At 34.8% G+C, this 19889-nt stretch overlaps 1 long non-coding RNA gene across 1 annotated transcript; it reads left to right on the top strand.

Moving 5' to 3' along the window:
• Nucleotides 1–3968: 3968 nt before the first annotated feature.
• Nucleotides 3969–10587, top strand: LOC134855520 (uncharacterized). The gene is made up of 4 exons (XR_010164500.1): nt 3969–4383; nt 6666–6756; nt 9277–9569; nt 10204–10587. It is a non-coding gene; the product is annotated as an uncharacterized LOC134855520 (long non-coding RNA).
• The last annotated feature ends 9302 nt before the right edge of the window (nt 10588–19889 follow it).

The raw sequence follows: 19889 nt of genomic DNA, 5'->3' as shown, positions 1-19889 counted from the left end.
ATTTTACAATTTAACAATCGGAAAAACTACAACAAGCTTATTATCATGCATTCAAGTGAAACGTTTTTTTTCATATATTTAATAATAATGTACACTTGTTCTATCCACAATCAATTTTGTAACTGCAAAAGTTGATTCCACAATAAAGTGTTTTCTCTCTCTCTCTCTCTCTCTCTCTGATTTGAGGCACACCAGGATTACATCGGCAAACTGGCATTTATTTCTTCAAACTTATCTAAAACCAAATTTAAAGGTTTTCTTTAGAGAAGTTTCATTTAGAAAAAAAGATTTGTCTTAAATTTTCCATATACGGAAAACTTATGATTAAATTTTTTATAGGTATCATTAAAGGAGTGATAACCAATCTTTTCTGTTTGAATTATTTTAGTTTTTTTCGTGAATATGATTTAGACAGCCGCTTAAAAGTTTTTATTTGGTCAGTTTTTTTGTGTATCTGATTTTTTAATGCTTTTATGAGAGGTTTTTTAAGTAACTTGTTTTTTTTATATATTTGAAATTATCTCAAATCTTGCGTTTGTTGTTCCCTATGCTAAAAGGTTTTTAATTACGTCAAACCTATATCCGTATGACAAAATTGAGGTGCCACACCGGCAGAAACGATGTGTACGTACCAAATTGTAGAAAGAAAACTATGTGAGGTGTAATATCTATGATATTACTAGATTGAATACCAGCTGCTCTAAATTTGATCTTATCTTTCACCTTGAAGGTTGTCTGAATGTAACACTCAAAAAAACTAATAGTGATTGGCTGCAGATATTGGAATCTAGATTACAAACTAGTTAGATTTTCAATAACAATCTAAATTAATCAACCATAGGGGGGAATTAGCTAAGGCTAAGTTTACCTTGAGCTGAGTTATACTCGTAAAATCTGCCTAAATAAAAAGTGGTCAAATGAAACATGAAATCACATGACTGTTCCACTTACATGAGCCGTGGTGAAGTGTTTTTCGCACTGGAATTGCAAGGATGATAGTCGATTATATTGAATTTTCAGTGTTTGTTTTGATGAAATTCAAAAACAATCAATTATACTCGATTTAAAATGATTTTGAAAACGTTTAGTCAATAAAATTTATTTTATTCAATTGTAATGAAATATGATTTTCTTTCTAAAAATTGTCTGAAGTTCAAATACACCACAGTGTTTTCAAAAACTGAGTGTTGCTTGTTGGCTTACCTATTGCTGCAATCAGAAAAACTCAAAAATGAGATGCACTCTGCCAAGTAGCGGACTTAGAAGGGGGAGAGGATAGTGGGGCGGTTCCTCTTCTCCTTCCTCCCCCACCCTCAGTGATTCGATCACCTGACTACCCGAAGGAGCATTTGGAGCATCTTAAGAAATCCACTTGTTGCTGGCTGCCGCTAAAAGTTGTGTAAAGCGCCTTTTGCTCCATTATAAACTAATTCTGAGGGAGTGCGCTCCAAAAAAAACGCAATTTGGTTGTCAAAACTCTCCAAAAAGTGCCTAAAAACGTCTTTTTTGCCTGTTTTTTTTTCAAAACCTCTTGTGACCGGGTCGTTATAGTGCTTTGGATCTTTTTATTGCTTTAGGAGAGCTCGGAAAATATTTTTGGTCCACCTGAAAAAACCTCGACATGTTTTTCGTCAACTTTTCAAATTCCCCCTACCCCTCTCTCTTTTGAAAAATCTTAGATCCGTCCCTGACTGTACTTAAGAAAATTTTCATCAGTTTTTTCCTATCACAACTTTTTCTCGACATTTTTTAAATTTTGCAACTTATGCTGACATTTATTCACACCCTTATCCAATTTTTCATTTTTCCCTTATCAAAATTAGGTCCCTCTTTTCCTCTTCATCACCCTAACTTTTTTACCACCACCCATCCGCCAGGTAACTCACTCCCCCCACTTGGTGTATAAAAAAGCGTGTCTGTGGGGGGTAGTTACCTGCAACACTCCTCTTTGTTTAGGCCACCGCCTCCAACATTTACGATGTGTGAAAGTAGGGGTGGATGTCAATCCTTGAGGGGGGGGGGGGGTGTTTTAAACTGAGATGAACATGTTCGTTCGGTTTCTAGTTTTGCAGAACGTTGAAAAAACGGTAATCTTTTCAAATCTACAAAAAACATTAGATTTTCATGATTTTATTGAACAAAAAAATCGATTTTATTGATTTTAAAAATGGGTTTTACTCATTTATATTGGATTAGAATAGATTTTTCTAAGATTGAGAATAATCGAATAGAAATCCACTAAATATCCAATTTCATGGTTGAATGTTTCATGAAAAGCGATTATTTTAATTGATGTTTTTGCCAACTTAATCCATTAAGTTTGTTTATTAGCCATGAAACTTTAGTGCGGGTTACATCTCCATCTATCAAGGGAAAGGTCGGATCTTGGAAAACCAACATGATTAATGCTCGTTGCTTGAGATCGAAGTATCATTGCCCAGACCAGGAAAACAGCCAAAAAACTGCATAGGCCGAGGTGATACAAAAACTGCATAGACCGTGTTTTGAATTTCAATGTCGGGCCCATTTCAGTGATCGACCAAAAAAATGAAGTTTGAGTCAAACAGAAGTTTGAGTCGAAAACCCAAACTCAAAAAATACCGCGAGGACAGTCTTAGTATACTACGAGTACGGTCAAAACAAGCCGAAATTTAGTCGAACACGGTCGAAACATGCCGATCGTACCGCGTTAACACGACGTCAAAAACGAGAAGTTCTTTCAAATATCCACTAATTTTTGTGACATTCTCGAATCAAATTGAAAACTAAAGCAACCATAAAATTTTTAAAAGTAGTTCATCTTTACAAAAGAATTAAAGAGCAAATAACACTGAAATGTTGAAAAAAAAACACCTGAGATATTACACAGAAAAGCCTAAAGTAAATAGTTCATTTTTGGATAACTCTTATTAAATTGAAAATAGAAACATACCCGAAATTGGTTGAGACGATCAAAACATATCTCGCTTGGGTCGAGCAAAGTCGAGCTATTTTTTTGGTGGAGATGTTCGAAGCATACCTTGCTTGAGTCCAGGTCAGTCGAGCACATTTTTTTGGTCGAGAAAGTCAAAACTGAACCAAAAGTGAGCACCTCGACCCGGGTAATCTGAAGCAAAGCCGCTGTTGTCGGTGAAGAGCTGAAAAACTCGCATTTTGTTCCTGTATCTCGCGGATAAAACGTCTTAGTTTCCAAAAGCCTACAAGAAAATCAAATCAGGGATTTGTATGACTATATTGTCAGATCAAATACTTTGTATTCGTTTTTATTGGCATTTTAAAAACCACAGGAGAATGTCGCAAAAGCTTTATTGTAGCCATTTGTTGTAGTTAAAATTTCAGATTTATCCTATTTGGTATCAGTTTGCAAAAACTATGAAATACTAAGAAAACATGAAATACTGGCAGAGAAAATGACAGTGTTCTCAATTTGATTACCTGAATTTCATTTAAAAAAACGTGTCAATCTTCAGTTCTTAAAACAGTTCCCCCAAAATAGTTTGAAGTTTTTGTATGAGAGCAATACTTGAACTTGAGAATTTTCAGATACACTTCCAGGGTTTGAAGTATAAATCCAGCACGTCCCATCTGTAAATTGCCAGACATTAGTGTTTGCTCGACTTTGCTATTTTTCGGCTAAAAAATGGCACCGTTAACCGTTTCGGTCGAATCATGAGCCGAGGACCTCGTCCTGCAAGCTTGATTTGAATTTTAAAAATTGGTTCCCTCATTTCGAGATTCAACTGATGTAACATGCTTTCTAGAAAAACTATACTAAAGAACAGTAGTGGTAGGTTGAAAATGCGAATCCGGATATTGGATTCGCATTCAGATGCGAATCCGAATGCGAATCATTTTTCGGACATTTTGATACAACTGAACTGGTAATGAGCAATATTTCACATCATGAAATGCAAAGTTTAATGTGTGTTTGAATATTTACTTGCATAAAGGCCATGGTTCGAAATAGTTAACAGTTATTATGATACTATTTGATATCAAATAACTTCTACCTATTCAAGTCTTTTAAGCTTTTGACGGCATATTTCGAAAGCGTTTCTTGATGACGAACATTTGATCATTTGATACTTAATACTTTGTTCCGGATGAATCCTCAATTTTTCTTAGGCTTGTTATTTTTAATGTTATTGCTTCCCAAAACAAATTCAGCGAGGTTGTTTCCTAAAGCTAGCGGAAAAGAAAACTCAATATCAACCACTGCAGCGAGGAGTCAGAATTTCTTAATGGTGGATGGTTGGAATGCCTCACATGAGAGACCATTTTTTGCCGTACTCACTTTTAGACACAATCTAAACTATTGTGGAGCTGCAATTATTCACAGGTTTTGGATAATAACTGCTGCTCATTGCGTATTTGCAGCTAAAAGTAAGTTTCTACCCGCATTTGGGCTCAACTCCAACGTTTGGAGAATGGAGGGAATGTGTCTGATCGATTCATTGTTTCATTCAGACCCATTTGGATTTTCTAGCGAACAAAATTTAAAAAATTATTCATGCAAAAGCTTCGATACTTCTACTTCTACGAAAAATTAAATTTTCGGGCAGTATGCAACAATTAACGAGACTGCCATTCTCATTTTTGTTAATCATTCGCTCGCAGCGAAATATATTGTTCCTGTGTTACATCGGCACCAAGTAATGAATCCAGCAGCGAAATCATTTCAAGTCAAATTGACTCAATATCGTTTGTCCTTTCACTGCATAAGTATGCGCATTGTAACTGATATTGGGTGTGTTAGAAAACTTCAGTAAAATTTAACAAGACTGCTCGTATCGAGGCGAAGCCCTGAATGTTCCGACTGCCTTTAAGGTTTATGGAGCAGCAGTAATGACATTAAAAAATTACATGAAATAAAATAAAATGAAATTTTTTTCTGAAATTTGAAATTTTTTATGAAAATCATCCCAGCCACACGCCATATAAAAAACAAAAAGAGAGATTTCGTTCCTTGTAACAAACCAATTATGGCAAATAAGCTTCGTTCAACCAATTTGGAATCATTTTAAGACTGATTAACTCTCCGCTTACGCGTTAATAGCGCGAAATATATCGCGCGTTTATTGTCCCAAATTGGCCAAAATGGCAATCTTTAAACCCCCATAATTTTACCAAAAATGATCACAAGTGAAATATCTTTTCATATTTGAACGCAGGACAACTATAGCTTTTTAATTTAAAAAAACGTCAAAAATGGCTAGTTAAAAAGTCGAAATTTGTCTGAAGAAAAAAAAACCCACCCCGAGCACAAATATTCCGTTACTTTCGTATCGAAAGTCGGAACAATAAGTTTCTTGCATCTTATCTTACTGTTTGTATTTAGTTACATTACAACACTCGCCAAAACCAGCAAAAGAACGGTAAAGGAGAAAATTCAGCTTTGTCTAATTTTTTTGTGAACTTTTCAAGATATCTAGGGGATAAATAGCATATTTAGGTTTTATTTTCATCATGAATCGTAGAATTTTTCTGATGCAAAGTGTATAATTAAAAGACTGATCTTTTGATTTAACATCTTGAAAATCGTTTTTCATACCAAATACTCGAATAAATATTCATGTCAAAAAATCTTAGATTTTTTAAGTTTCATTTAAATTTTTTTTCGGAAATTAGTAATCAATTTTTAGTTTTGTGATATTATGTTTTGCCCTCGAGGTTTATTCACTTCTCCTCTACTTGAATAAATTTTCAACCATTTTTGATCTCCAATATTGCAAATAACTCAGTTTTGAAGGTACATCGAATTTTTTTATGACGAATAAGAACGTTAAGACATTGAGACTAATGCTTTTTTCACGCGAGGTATATTTAACATTCTCTAAAAAATTAATTTGAAAAACGGTCAAAATTGACAGCTATCATTCAGGGTTTGTATTTGTAAACGAATTCAAAATTGTTATATAGAAAACTAAGCTGTTTAGGAAACTGTACTCTCCACAAAAAAGAATAGATAAGTTAACAGAAAAAAAAGTCGACATTTTTTCAATCAGTGGAGAAACTGACTGTTTGAAATCTATAGAGAAATTTTATCTTGAAATCGCCTTCCCTACTTAATTTTGCTCGCTCTTATTTTATTCGAATTACCTTACTGATTTCAATCATGCTCTCTAGTCTGAAAATTTGGAAATTATTAGGGTTATTACAGTGCTATTCCAGCCCTGAATTAGCATTAATTTTGCGCTGATCTAGCCCTAAAACTCCAGTTTTTAACATGAGCAAATTTTTCCGAGTACGGATAACTGGTCTCTGTATCTTTATTTCATAAGGTGATAATTATCTATGACAGATCAACCCCAGTTAGTAACTAAATCTGATCAGTTTGTTGACTTTTTATACAATTTATAACTTTTTACATAATCTTTCGAAGAGCTTAAAGAAAAAAATAATCTTTTTTTTCTTAAAAAAATTGGCGGTTTGAAAAATTTAAATTTGACAAACGTGGGATGAATCCCGCAAAATATATTGCGTTTTTAGTAGCGCAGCGGATGAATGCGTTCCAAATTAATAGTGAAAATTGAAAAAAAAAAAAATTTGTTTGTTTTTTCATTTTTCCAAATATTTTTCTTTAAATTGCCTTAAAATGCAGTCCGGGACATTAAGGGCTTCACCCTAGCATACTGTCAATCTTGTTATTTTTCTTTTTGTTTCAGCCAACGATATCGCTGTGGAAATTGGTCACTTTTTATTTGAAGCGACGACCAATCAACGCTACCGTGTGGCGAAAAAATTTATTCCGCACAGGTAATTTCGCCGTCAGTTTTTGTTAGGACTGTCTTCTTTTGTTCCCCTCAAAATATTGAAACAAAGGAAATTTAACCAGTTTTAGCAATTTTCTAACACTGTGGTATAAAACTCAACCATTTTAGGTTTCATTTTCTTTAGTGACATTTGTGAAAGAATGAAAAGATTTAGGATAATTGTGTACAGTGCCGATTTAAATTAACCTGACAAAACGCGTTAAACTTGAAATTTAGGTGAAAACTTATAAAGATAAAACTTGCTTAAAATTTTAGCAGATTTAATATGGTGTATTTTGAGTTGCAAAATTCGGGCCCAAAATTTTACCCCAAAAATGGGTCATTTTGGCTTTTCTTAGTTAATCAAAATTACGCAAAAAGTACCCAGTCGATCACTGTGATAATTAAATCAAATTGAGCCCCTTAGGTAGCCCAACAAACTTAAAGAATGTTATAATCTCCAAAAAATTTTGCAAACCGTTCAAAAATTGTTTTTAAATAAATAGTTGGTGTTTTATATAGCAAAAACGACCTTTTTTGTCTATCAAACAAAATAAATTAACCTAAACAATGTTTTGGAGAATATACCTCTTTAAAGTTTGTTGAGCTATGTAGGGTGCTCACTTTGATATAGTTTTTTCTGTGATCGACTGGGTATTTTAGGCGTATTTTTTGATTAACTAAGAAAAGCCAAAATGACCCATTTTTGGGGTAAAATTTTGGGCCCGAATTTCGCAAAACAAATTACACCATAATAATTCTGCTAAAATTTTAAGCAAGTTTTGTCTTTATAAGTTTTCACCTAAACCCAACCCAATTTGAGAAAAATGCGTTTTAAATTTCAAGTTTAACACGTTTTGTCCGGTTAATTTAAATCAGCACTGTATCTGCACAGCCAAATAAACGAATCGCCGAAAAGTTTTTCTGTCGCTCAAGATCCACAAACTCAGCGCATTTCTGTGACCAAAAACGACAAACGCTGAAGCACTATGTGGCAAAAAGTTCATACCAAACATGGATATTGACGTTAAGTTTTGTTTGGTATGTCTTCTTCTATTCAACTTAAAGGAATTCAGAAAGCAAGCAAGGATAGTCGGGTACTGCGCAAACAGCACAAAATATTCTGACTACAGTCTTAAAAGAATACAAAGTTTTTTTTTTTAAAGTTGGAATAGTTTTTTCTGTATGTTGTGATAAAACGATCTGAATTAAGAAATAGAACTTAGGCGTATTTAGAGGCATAGTAAAATAAGTCAACTGTAAAACATTTTGTAAAGAAAATTGACTAGAAAAAAATTCAAAAAAAAATTGCAAAAACTTCAAAAATTTTTTTCCAAATTTTGTTGAAGAAGCAGTTTGAATTTTCAAGTTTTTGATGCACAAAACTGCGCTAAAAACTCCAAAAACTACCTTTGCATGAGTGAAACTAAGTTTTCATGGCTTAAATATGCTATTGTAAGCCTACAGGGTCAACTTATTAGCTCGAAACTAGACCAAATTTCAAAAATTTTAAACTGGTTTTGCCTCGACACTGTGAAAAATTCGAATCACGAATGAAAGCGTTTCTATATGATAGATCACTCAACTCAGTCCGATGATTTTTTTGGTTTTGCGGGATTTTGCGTGAAAAATTAAAGAAAAAAAACTAAAACACACCCGAACACAAAGGTCGGAACTATAATTGAATCGGCTGGGCATTTTTTAAATCATTATCGCTCGAAGTTCAATCAATCAAATGTCAGCAATTAAGGTTTTAGGTTATTTAAATCACATTTGAGCATATACACTCAAAGGTCAACCAAAGAGTCTAAAACTTAAATTGCTGGCATTTGATTGGTGGGTGCAAATAACCCGATGGCCGTAGTTCTTTGTTACCTGGTACACAAAAAGATCCTTTGTTGACCGAATATATCACACACTGATTTACACGGACAATACCACTAGCGCTGTATGTCACACAGTTTTTTTTTGGCTATCCGATTATTCGACTCTGTGATATTTGTACGAAAAATCCCTTAAAATTGCCTAAAAATTGACTAGAAAAAACGTTCGCAAAAATTTCAGCCTCGGAAAAAACTAAAATGGCGTGATAGATTCTACATGGGTATAAAAGGGAAGACAATCCCACTTGTTAGAATTCAGAACTCAGCGTTAATTGTAGTTGCATAACAGCAAGCATACATTCTACCAAACCGGCAAACCTGTATCCAGATTGTAAATCACCTAACACTTGGCTAGTAGTTTGAGCCATAAAAATGTATCACATTACTTCTCAGGCAATGTAAGGGAGATTATTATTCATAATGTTACTGAAAACCAACTCGCTTTGAATTCTTTCGAGTCGACCAACTTGAACTAATGAATGAACTCTGATTGAATATGTTTCATAGCTTAAGTTGGTATCAATTTTTAGCCAACCAAATTTCAAGTTATTGCATGTTAACTAGAATTAAAATTATTTAAAAATAATTAGTTTTTTATTTTGTTTTGTAAATTTTAGTTCAGAAAAAATTTTTCCTTCTAGGTTCAAAATGCAAAGGGAGTACAGAAATGACATTGCACTGTTAAAGTTATCAACTGAAATATCAAATGGTGAACGTATTTTACCATTATGTTCCAATTTTCTTCCTCCTTTTGAAACCTTACCTCATGTTTTGGGATCATGCGGAAAAGGGACAACTTCCAGAACACATTACGATATCCCATATGTTCTTCAAGAAGCTTTCTTTTATGAAAGTCTTTTCGAATCAAACACGCAGCCGCTTCAACTTCAATTTTGTCGTGAAGATCAAGTTTGCGTAGAAAGCGCAACCCCGGGCACGGCTCTTTTTCATTATTTGTTTGGTAATTTTTTCAACCCAAAAACAAGTTTTGATCACATGGGCTCTACACAGCTTCGCTAATGTATCTATTATTGTAGATTATTTGAAAAAAAAGCATTTTTGCAATCATTAAATTAATTGAAGGGAATTTGTCTAAACTGAATTTAGAATCTGAACGGAATTAAGAAAAACCTTGTTTTAACCTCTGCGTGCCACCAGTTTTTTGTTAAATCAAAATTTCCCATAAAAAGAAGATATATTTTCTAAGGACAAAATTATTCTTTTGCGATACACTTTAGGGTTGACAATTGATTGGAATTAAATCATTCTGACGAAGAGTATCAAACAATTTATAGCCCCTATTTAGATCCTCTTGAATTATTATTTTCAGGTTTCTTTAACGGAAGAAGATCAAGTAAATTGAGCGAAAGTCTGTTTCTTGTGAAGTAAATTCACCAGATGAAAAACTGTCAATAAAAATTCATGAATATCAAAACTAAGTAGCCAGCAAAACCACTACCCAGAAATACAAAAATTACTTGGTACTTAATTCTAACTTCAAAGAATAAAGTTTAATGCAAAAGTTGATATTCCATAATAAAATGGTAAAAGGAAAAATAGCCAAAAAGGAGCCAATATTTGTTACTTTGACGATGGCAACCCTCTCTATTTATTTAAACTTTGCAGTGATACTCCCAAATGTTTATATGGTGTGGCAAGTTATTCAAGAAGTCGCAATGACACCCCAGGTCAATTTTGCAACAACGGAAGCTTCTTTGCAAGTGTTCCCCGATTTTATACATGGATAACTGTGACAATGGCGATTAACTAAAGTGAAAAGATTGAAATTGTTTTGGTTTTTTCTACTTCTGCAACAGGACCAGTTGAATAAAAATAAAGCGAAAGCAATTTGAGTAGTCAGAAATCTGTCACTCTATCAGGTCGATACTTCAGATTTTGTCATCAATTTGACATTTTGTCATTTAGTTTTTCTGTCTTGAAAAGAGCCTCCGTTTTCTTGGTGAATAAAACTTAGATGTTTGTGATTCAACTTTTGATTTCGCTATTGAGTATTCATTTAGTTATCTGAATTCTTTCAGAGTACGATTTTCCATAGATTCATCAGAATAGAAACAGGAAAAAGACTCAAATCAAGATCACGTTTTGGTTATCTTAGTCTATCAAGAAAAGACGAAATTGATGCTCATAATTTATATACAGGGGTGGATCTAGGATGTTCTGAGCGCCCTCCCCCCCCCCCCCCCTCCCAGAACACTAGCAGACCTCATTTACAGGAAATGTTTGGCGCCGCAGGAGAATTTTTGAAAAAACAGGTCAAAAAAGGCGTTTTTGTGAACTTTCGGATATATTTTGATTGAAAAACCGCATTTTTTGAGCCCGCTCTCCTCACAATTTTGGCGCAGAAGGCACTTTCAGAAACTTCAGAGTCGGTCAGCCAAAAACTGATTTCTTAAAAAGTACCAAAAGGGGACCCCCTAAAGCCGCCTTTGCATATATGCAGGAGGTTTTTGTAGCTAGAAAGCAAACACAACTAATTTATGTGTAAAGTTTGTTGTAAAAAAGTCGCGTGCCAAATGATAAATCATTGTCTAGTAACTTTTAGAAAACTTTTGCTCATTTTCTCTATATATATATTTTAAGTTCTCTCAAAGAATGAGTAGGTTCAATTACAATGCTTAAAAAATCCAATCAATTCCCAAATAACGGAAATTGGGATTGTTATGATTTAAAATTGGCTATTATTTTTCTAGGTTAATAAAAGGTGCATCAATGAAATGAAGGCATATATTTGTTCATTGCTTTTTATCACGCCTTGAATTTTGCTCTTGATAAAAATGGATACGTATGCGCACAACCGAATAACTGGTTAGCGATTTTTTTGTCGCGTAATACTCAAAAACTAAAAAAAATTGTGACCAAACATGAAAAGCATTGAATAACCAGCACAATATGTTACTATCACCGAAAGTAATTGGTTGTTACTTTCCATTGTCAAGTGCGCGAACAATTTTTCTCCAAAAATTTTGTTAAAACGTTTTCAGCTATCTGGTAACAAATTTTTGGTTATCGAGAGGAAAAAACAGCCACAAAAATTGAAAAATTGTTGATGAAATATTGACCCCTGGAGTTAACGAAATTGGCCCAATTGATTTTAAATGGGTTCAGAAGTCAAAAAGTTCAGCCTTCTAGTCTTTAAGCTTAATTATGGCTGCATAGCAGCAGGCAGACAACCTGACAAACAGTTAACTCTGTAAGCAGGAAAATATCTCCTTTTTTGGCAAATGAAATTAGCCATGAAAAGATACTATATTCCTCCCCGTATTAGGCAACTTATTTTTTTTCAGATATTTTTTTCGCAAAACTAAACTAGCTTCCAGTTTTTCGGCATGAAAAAGTCAAAAAACTTTGATTGAATGTTTCACAACCACGCATGGTATCGATTTTGAGCTGATGCCTGTTTTAGAGAAATAAGTGTGGAAATGAAATTTGTTTTTTTTTTGCTTCCACAGGAAACAAAATTGTTCCAGCTATCGAATGCAAATTGAGTACAGAAAAGACATTGCACCGTTGAAAATAACTATTGAAATACCGTTTCACCCTTTTCTTGCCCTTTTCGAAAGCCCAAATTTTCTTGCCCCTTTCGAAGTTTTCTCATCTCCTGGGATCTTGCGGAAAAGGGACTTTTTCGAGGACCCATTTTTATTCGCCATATGCGCCTCGAGAAGCCTTTTCTTACAATACTGTTTTTGATTAACTACTCAGCCAAATGAACTTCAATTTTGTCGTACGATCAAGTGTTCCTTGAAATCGTAACCCTTAGCATGGTTCTTTTTCCTTATTTGCTTTGTTTTTTCCTAAATCAAAGAACAAATTGCGATTAGATGGGTTTGATTGCTTCACTCTGATTTAGATGAGTTTCTTAACATCATGAGAAGATGTGAACTTGATCTCTTTGCGTTGGCTCTTCGAACAATAGCCGGAAATATAGAAGCTTTAAATTTGATAGACTCTAGTATTCAGTTTTTTTGAGCTTTTTTAATACCATAATATCTAAAAAAAATATATTCGGTTAAGTTTTATTTTGGTTTTGTTTTGAAATGGATTGTTTTTTTATTCAAAAACCAATCCCTTCTTACTCCTGCGCTTATAAAGGCCGGAATTTTTTGAGATAAAATCTCGAACAGAAAATTTTATTTGAAAAGGAGAAGATCCTGAAGTTGAACGAGAGATTTTAGTTTTGTTGATATTGAAGTGCCATTAAATAATGAGGTGAAGACATGTATCTGTTTCGTCTTTTTCTCTTTCATTTTATAAAAATCAACGTCTGAAAATTCTTTTCCCACGGCTTGATTTTTTGTTTCTTTTTTTTTTGAAAATTTGCTTTGAAGTTCAAAATCATATGCTAAAGTGGCTCCAATACCAAAAAACTAAATGGCGCAAAAATCGGGTCGACTCTGAAACTCATGCCAGAAGTGGAACAAAAAATGTTCATAACGTGGGTATCTCACAAAGATTTTTTTTGTTACGCCCTTGTCTTCTATTCTCGCCCTTTCAATTACGAATTTTATCCATATCTCCTGGTTTCTATAAGCACGAGCTCTCCTTGAGTGTTTGTCGCGTTTGTAATTTCTTCTTCCAGCGGCGGAGTCGTTGATGTATGTGGGGTCTTTGGGCGGTTTCAAAGAAGTTCTTGCATGTCGATATTTTCTTTGGCGAATATCGCCATCTGTAATCCAACTGTCCGTTTTGACTGTTCTAATTGGGTTTCCGTTTTGTGCTTGTGCCAGAGTGGTGGAATATTTAGAGAATTTTTTTGAACCTGAACTGCGTTATGTCGTAAAGGGACTTTCTTGCCTCAAAATTATTGCAAACTTTGACGTCTCTTCCATAAGGCGTAAAACTTGAAAAAGAAGAGGAGAAGGCGAGTAAAGTCTCTTGCAGTTTTTCTTGTGTTCAAATCCTAGAAGAATCATGCCATATTTCAGCTAAGGAGTTTAACATTTCCCTGGTGCCGTGATTACTTCAGCTGATTACTTTGGCATACAAGGTCAAAAATTGATTTTTACATGAATATTTTAGAATGTACAAATACAAATAAATATACATCTAGGGTTAAACAAATAAAAAAACATCTAGGGTTAAACATCCGGACTAAACACTGCGTGTCAAATTGAGGATTTTATGCGCAGCGCTGTTCTTAATTTGTTCTTAATTTGGTCAAGCTAGAGGGAATGAAGTTAACTGGAACTTTTTGGGTTGATTGTCTTGAGTGTTGTAGCCATTCCGCGATTGAGAGCCTTAAATAAAGTATTCACTCTGGGTGTTTTTGGTTATCGGGGTGAGAGCGCTTGAAATACCTATCTTTACTCAAAAGTGAGTATCTTGAGTAAAGCGTATCTTAACCCAAAAGTGAGTATCTTGTGAGTATATTGAGTAAAGCGTATCTTCACTCAAAAGTGAGTATCTTGAGTAAAGCGTATCTTTACCCAAAAGTGAGTATCTTGTGAGTATATTGAGTAAAGCGTATCTTCACTCAAAAGTGAGTATCTTGAGTAAAGCGTATCTTTACCCAAAAGTGAGTATCTTGTGAGTATATTGAGTAAAGCGTATCTTTACTCAAAAGTGACCCCCGAACGCTCTTTTCTGGTCATCGTTTCGGTTATTTTCCTCTTCTCTCAACTCTGCTAAGTTGATCCGGCTCCTTTATTGTTGTGATTCTTACCATTTGTTTTATTTCACTAATTACTTTAAAGTATCTTAACTGGTTAATCTTAATTTGACCTTGCTATCTTCATTCTCTCCGACGGAGAGAATGACCGTTAACTTTTTTAATGTAAATAATACAGATCATCATTATCCTTCGGAACAACCAGATGTACATATTGACCACGCCAATAGAGAATGCTGTGGAGTAATCAACGCATGGTCAGAGTCTGGACATAGCGATAACGATGACTACTCTGTATTAAACGTAACAACTATCTACGACGATCAAGGAAAGGAACTGAAGAAACTACTAAACATCGGCTTAGGAAATGAAAACCAAGTAATTCTCAATATACAGGTGGATTCAGCAAGCCCTGTAAGCTTCCTTAAACAGAATGTGTTACACGAGTTGAAACTACGAGACCCCTACGTGAAAATATACTCTATTGTGGATTTACGAACAATGCAATAAATATCACTGGAAAAGTAATTGTCCCAATTTTCTCAAATGGATGGTCCCACAAGGAATGTCACTTCTTCCTAACTCAAGGTCATGAAAGAAATATCTTGGGAAATGACAATTTACCAAAAGTCGGAATCGAAGTTTCACAAAAACAATACGCAACATTCACCAACAAGAGAACTTGTAAGTCTATCAATTCAGTTACCTCACTTGACATAGATAATGAAAAAGAAATGATTGGAAAAACCTTCAAACAACTATTCCTTCGGATTGGAAAAATAAAAAATCAAACAAAAATAACACACTTTCATGAACTATTAAAGCCAATTCAATTAAAAGGCAGGAGGGTCCCTTTACACTTACTGGATTCAGTAAAAACAGAATTATACAGGCTTAAATCCGAAGGACACATCAAAAAATTAGAAAACTGTGACGAGGATAGATTTATTAGTCCGATAGTTATTACTTGTAAAAAAGACAAATCGATAAAGCTAGCCCTAGATTCAAAATTTATCAACAAACAAATCTACAAGAACAAATATCAGATGCCTAATATACACGAATTAGTTGATAACGTAGCGGCTCAAATTTCAAACAATTCCGTCGGAGAAGTATGGTTTACAAACCTAGACCTAAAGAACGCATATAGTCAACTTGCGCTGGACAATTTTACTAGCAGCCAATGCAATTTTAGTCTAGTCGGCGGAGATATAACAGGCACTTATCAATTTTTAACGGGTTTTTACGGACTCGGCGATATGCCAAACGAGTTTCAGAGAGTCATGGACTCAACTTTGGGAAATATTCCTTTTACAAATTGTTACCTCGACGACATATTAGTGGCTTCCAAAGGAAGTTTTAACGATCACAAGAAAATCGTTTATAAAATTTTATCAACGTTAGACACTTACAATTTCGCAGTTAAATGGTCGAAGTGCAAATTCTTCCAAAAAGAAATCGAATGGCTCGGTTTTAAAATATCGAAATCTGGAATCGCCCCACTATTCGATGAAACCAAAGCAATTAAAGATATTCCAATCTCAAAGAATCTAAAAGAACTAAGATCATTCTTCGGGTCAACTAATCAGTACCTTAAATTTGTACCAAATTTAGCATCCCTCGGAAGCCCGCTTAGACTTCTTTTAAACAAGAAGTCAATTTTGCTTTGGAATGAAGATCACTCAAAAGCTTTTGTCAAGATTAAATCTGAAAAAGTAAATCTTACCGAAAACACTCATTTCGACGTAAAAAAGCCCACGAGAGTAAAAACAGATGCTTCACATAATGGGTTGGGAGCATCCCTTGAACAACTTCATGAGAAGGTTTGGAAAACAGTGTCATTTGCTTCAAGATTTTTAAATCCGCATGAATCCAAATATTCAACAAACGAATTAGAGTTATTAGGAGTCGTATGGGCGGTCGAACATTACAAAAATTATCTCTACGGCTCTGAATTTGAAATTATCACCGACCACAAAGCTCTCCTTTCCGCTTTGTCACCAAATCACGGAAACAAAACATACCATAGCCGATTGACAAGATGGGTAGATCGTCTCCTACCATTCAATTTTACTATCAAACATTTAGCGGGAAAAGATATGGGTTTTACAGACTTAATTTCAAGAACTCCTTCGGGTAAAGCAATTCCCTCATCACATTACGACGAAGAATTTGTAGTTGCTACTACCAAAAAAATATATAATGCACTCAATCCTTTGGATAATGAAAATCCATTACGTAATTCAATTAATTCGATTTCGGAAAATTCCAATTACACAAAATTACGAAATCACGTAATAATTACAGCATTGAATTTCGTCAACTCTTCCATTTCAATCTGCAATCAAAAACACTATAGAACAGAACTTTGTAACTCTAAATGTATTCCTTCGGATTTCTCAAACACTGATTTTACTAAAATTTTTCTATCAAATTCAGCCTTTATCTATTTTTTAATTCTTAACAGTAGCTTAATTAGTAATCCTTTGGATCTCAAACTTATAAATAGTGTAAATATGTCAAATAACCAAATTGTAGTAAATCCTTCCACTTCCGGGATACAGGTCTCTATCGATTTTCAAATTTCCTCAGAACACAAGAAGTTAGTAACTAAATTCCGAGAAAACCTCAAGTTACCTGAAAGACCTTTGGATTTAAATACATTATTCAATGCAAAATTGGTCGCTTTATTAACGGAAGATGATGAATTGTTAAACACAATTGTGAAAACTCTACAGAAAAAAGTAGATAACATCAACTCAAATTCCCGTTACTTACACCAATTTTCGAAAGACCTTCATGAATCCGACGGACTATTATATATGGATGGAAAATTGGTTATTCCGTTTACACTTAGAAACGCCGTTTTAAAAACCTTACACGAATCTCACCCTGGCCAATTCGGCATGAAATACTTGGCAAAATATTATGGTGGCCACACATATATCGACAAATTTACTTCCACGGGATTAATTGCACACAATGCACTCAAACCGGTAAGAATATAAAAAGCATCATACCAACTACACAAATTAGCGAACTTCCGACCTTATTCGAACCTAATGAGGAAATAAATCTTGACTTTGCCGGCCCACTAGATAACAACTGGGGAAACAATAAATACATCTTATTGTGTATAGATCGTTTTTCAAAATTCCCTTCAGCAAAAATTACATCTTCAACGTCATCAAACACAGTAATCGAATTTCTTCAAGATTATTTCTATCTCCATGGGATTCCAAAATCTATTCGGGTCGACCACGCATCCTGCTTTACTAGTCAGGATTTTAAATTATTTGCAATTCTCTTAATATCAAACTAATATTTTGTACAGTTGGAGACCATCGTTCTAACGGTCTTGTAGAAAAACTTGTTCATACTGTAAAAATAAAATTATTAGCAATGTCATTGGATCAACAAAAACCTACATTACAAACCGCCATTTCGAAAATTATTTGGAATCTACGATCATCCTTCCAATCTAAAATTAGATGCTCACCGTTCGAAATACACTTTAATAGAAAATCGAACACGATCTGGAAACAATTGGCATCTAATAATTTATCCGGTGGATTTTTAGACAAAGGGAAGTCGATCGTAAGCAGAGAAAGGGCCCTCGACTGGAACGCTGACGATCGGATAGAGGACGGATACAAAGACTCCCTCATACCGAAAAAGAACCAGTCACCGTTGGAGAAAGGCTACGATTCAGACCTTCCTACTACTTCAAAACCTCCATCATCCCGAGTGCCCTTAAACAGTCCGTTTAAAGGTAAATTACTACGGAAAACTAACGGAAGTATAAACGGAAACCCCTTCTATAAACAACTAGGCCAGAAAATAATAAACTCAACAAAATCCACGGTTGAATGATCCGACGGAAAAATTATTAGAAAGTCGGACATCGCCATTCCAAAGTCTAAATCCTCTACAATTCGTTCATTCAAAGGAAATATCTCCTTTCCTTTTTTCTCTAACGGTGATTTACAAGTAGGTCCAAGAAATTCTTACAAACCGAAGACACAACAGACGCGGACACCAGACACTAAGACAGGAAGACACACAGAGTCGCTCACCCCGGTCACCACCAGATCTAGAGGAACGAACCAGCCTTCAAAATCCAACAAATCGAAGAAGAATCGAAATAAAGCCTCGACGTCGAATACTGGATGTTTAGCAGGTGACGAATCCATGTTCATTCCGTCGGACACGTCGGACATTAGCGATTGGGAATGGATTGCGGGAGGTTTTCCATGTAGAGAAATGATAAGAAAACGCTTCATTTCAGATAACGACAATTTTAACAAAGAACCTACCTCATCATTAGACCCTAAAACATATCAAACTAATATAAAACCTGAGATTTTAGACGAACAACCTCAACTCTCAGACACAGCGGAATGCCCAATTAGTATAAAACCAGCACCTCAAACTACCTCACACCCACCTGACGAACCTTCTACGGCCACGACAACGGAGACCCCTAACATTCCTTCGGATTTGACAAAACCATTGGTAGGAGAAAAACCGTTCGATTTCCCAGTTTTCGAGATAGAGGACTCCTCCGATGAAATTGGAACCAGCGAGGAAAGACATCCTAAGGAAACTACTACCACCGGTAACGAACTTATTTTACGACGTTCAAGTCGAAATGTTGGTCCCCCACAATTCTATGGTAAGCGATATTACATAGATATTATAGATGAGTTAGAAAACCAATCAGGCTCCGCTATTAACCCTATATCTCTGGACGAGGATGACAACTCGAGCTCCCCACACAAACATTCAGAGAGAATCCCTTGGATAATCAGACCCACATCTGCAACACACTACCGGAAGACAGTACACCGGATCTAGCATACACCCAATCTCCCGATCAATTCTCCATCGCCTCTACCGACGATTCTCTGAGAGATGCCGTGAACTGCTTTGAAAATTACATCGACTTAGATAGTGAAATTTTCAACGCCGAGCTAGAAAAATTCATGGAAGGGGACAGCTAAACTCAATCAAACTTTAAAACTCGCATTTAGCCATTTATTTGTACTTCCATTTCGTCTAAGTGCAATTAGAGCTTACCTAGCTGTAACTACTGATTACAATCCGCCGGATTTAGGAATTTTATTATCCTTTCTAATCCAGTAATTCCTTCGGAGCACTAAAATTACATTTTGTTAAACCGTGCAGTATTTAAATTTTCATTTTGTCGGACTTCTCGAGAGGGAGAAAAAGGGTTAGATAACATGTTAGGTATCATGGCGCTTAGTACTTAATTTTTTTCCCACTAAGGGGAATGTTGTGATTCTTACCATTTGTTTTATTTCACTAATTACTTTAAAGTATCTTAACTGGTTAATCTTAATTTGACCTTGCTATCTTCATTCTCTCCGACGGAGAGAATGACCGTTCACTTTTTTAATGTTTTAACTTAGAGATTAATTCACTTTTTAAACATATCTTATTTGTAACTAAGTAGAATTAACCGTAACAAAGGAACATTTTATCATTTATCATGCAAAATGATTTTTTTTGTAGTCAGAAAAAAATTGAATCAAACTATTCATACTGCATTAAATTTTGGAGAGGACAGCCAACGGGATCAGGGGATCCACCAGGGTTCTGTCA

This window comes from Symsagittifera roscoffensis, chromosome 10 (assembly GCF_963678635.1).
Source record: "Symsagittifera roscoffensis chromosome 10, txSymRosc1.1, whole genome shotgun sequence".
Classification (NCBI taxonomy): Eukaryota; Metazoa; Xenacoelomorpha; order Acoela; family Convolutidae; genus Symsagittifera; species Symsagittifera roscoffensis.
Note: the sequence above shows the minus strand (reverse complement) of the source record. Positions and strands in the feature narration are given on the sequence as shown.